Genomic DNA, 2,265 nt, shown 5'->3' with positions numbered 1-2,265 from the left:
TGTGGAGAAACAGAGTGCTTCCGGAGCTGTTCTCATTACTGGAGTTTGAATTTTGGCCTCAGAGGGGGGTGCGCTACCTTACCCAACTATATGATAAGGGCCTATTTAGAACCTTTAATAGTTTGAAACAGGAGTTTAATTTGCCCCAGCGTTGTTTGTATAGATATCTTCAACTCAGGCATGCCTGTCAGGCTCAGTTTGGTAGAGAACCTTTAAAGCTGGAGTGTGGTCCAGTTGAGGCAGCGATTAGGAGGGTTCCCTTGGTCAAACCAGTGTCGACCCTGTATGCGTCGTTGATGGCGTTGCAGGACTCCCCCCTAGACAGGGCATTTGTTAGGTGGAAAAGGGACATTGAAGGTTTGGAAGATGTTCATGTTAAAGAATCTAGCTGTACATGGAGATCTACAGTGGTAAGTGCTAGGGATCAGTTGATTCAAGTTAAATGGCTTCATAGGATTTATTATACTCCTGTGAGACTATTTAAAATGGGTAAATTGCCGAACCCTCATTGTACAAGATGTGGACATGAAAACGGTTGTCTTATACACATGGTTTGGCAGTGTCCGATTATTCATGGCTTCTGGGAAGAGATCCATAAATATTTTAATGACAAACTAGGCTTTCCTAACGTCTGTACTGAACTCACTAGTCTGTTGGGAGTAGCCAACGAGATTGTTCCAACCAAATTTGGCAGGAAGCTGTATAGAATACTCTTATATTATGCTAGGAAAACTATCCTTCTCAACTGGAAACCTCCTAAGAATCCTACTGTGCAAAAATGGGTACATCTAGTTAATGCTGATCTTGAATTATACAAGTTTGTGTATGAGAGAAGAGGGACCCCTGATCGCTTCATGAAGATATGGGACCCCTGGATTGGAGCCCAGACTCTAGTACCATAGATGACTGAAAGACTGTTCTGACCAATGAAGGCGTGTGTGAATGTGTGTGTGCAGTACTTTTAATCTTCCTTAGGATTGATATGTTGGGTACTGTTCATCCTGAAAGTGATATCTTTTTCTTCTGTCCCAAACTTGGGTCATGAGGAACTGTTATGATTGATCCCATGTATTTGATTTGTACTGGACTCAATTGATGATTGTCTGTATTTGATGTGTTTGTTATGCTTTTTGCTAAATTAATAAATAAAAAGATACTATTAAAAAAACAATGGCAGAGATCTTATATGGACCAATAAATCTTGGGCCCAACTTCCAAGAAGGTACCTTAAGGGTAATGTTTCTTGTAGACAACCACACAGAATCACCCACTCTCAGGTCCGGACCACTCATACGTCTCCTGTCAGCCACACGCTTATACCTGTTGCCCATCTTTTTCAGGTTATTTTGGATTTTCCGCCAAATAGAAGACAAAGAAGAGGAAAATCGTTCCTCCTCAGGAATGCTGGAATTTTGAGAACCATAAAATGTACCAAACTGTGGATGGAACCCATATGCCCCAAAAAACGGCGACTTATCAGTGGATTCCTGTCTACGGTTATTTATAGCAAAACTCAGCTAACGACAAAAATGAAGACCACTCTTCCTGATTCTCTGAAACAAAACATCTCAATTTAGTCTCCAGATTCTGATTAGTACGCTCCGTCTGTCCGTTCGACTGAGGATGAAAAGCCGAAGAGAAGGACAATTGTACACCCAGACGAGTACAGAACACTTTCCAGAATCTGGAAACAAACTGAGTCCCACCGGACACCTCAGAGGGAATGCCATGTAGTTTCACGATGTTGTCGACAAACACCTGTGCAAAAGTTTTAGCATTGGGTAGACTAGGTAATGCTATAAAGTGTGCCATTTTACAAAAACGATCTACAACCACCAGAATCACAGTTTTTCCTGAATAATTCGGTAAATCAGTGATAAAATCCATGGACAAATGGGTCCAAGGTCTGGACGGGATTGGCAATGGAAGCAGAGATCCAGAAGGCCGAGTATGTGTCACCTTAGCACGTGCACAGGTACCACAGGCTGACACATAGTTCTCAACACACTTACGCAACCCCGGCCACCAAAATCTGCGAGAGATGAGATCAACAGTCGATCTGCTCCCAGGGTGCCTAGCAAGGACCGTACAGTGATGTTCCTCAAACACCTTGTGACGTAATTCGGAGGGAACAAACAACTTCCCCGGAGGACAAGAGTCCGGAGCATCCTCCTGTGCCTCCAACACCCTGGCCTCAAAATCAGGATAAAGATCAGATATGACTACCCCTTCAGACTACTAGGGTCATTAGACTCCCCCCCCCCC

This window comes from Bufo bufo, chromosome 7 (genome assembly GCF_905171765.1).
Source record: "Bufo bufo chromosome 7, aBufBuf1.1, whole genome shotgun sequence".
Classification (NCBI taxonomy): Eukaryota; Metazoa; Chordata; class Amphibia; order Anura; family Bufonidae; genus Bufo; species Bufo bufo.
This window is presented reverse-complemented; position numbering follows the sequence as displayed.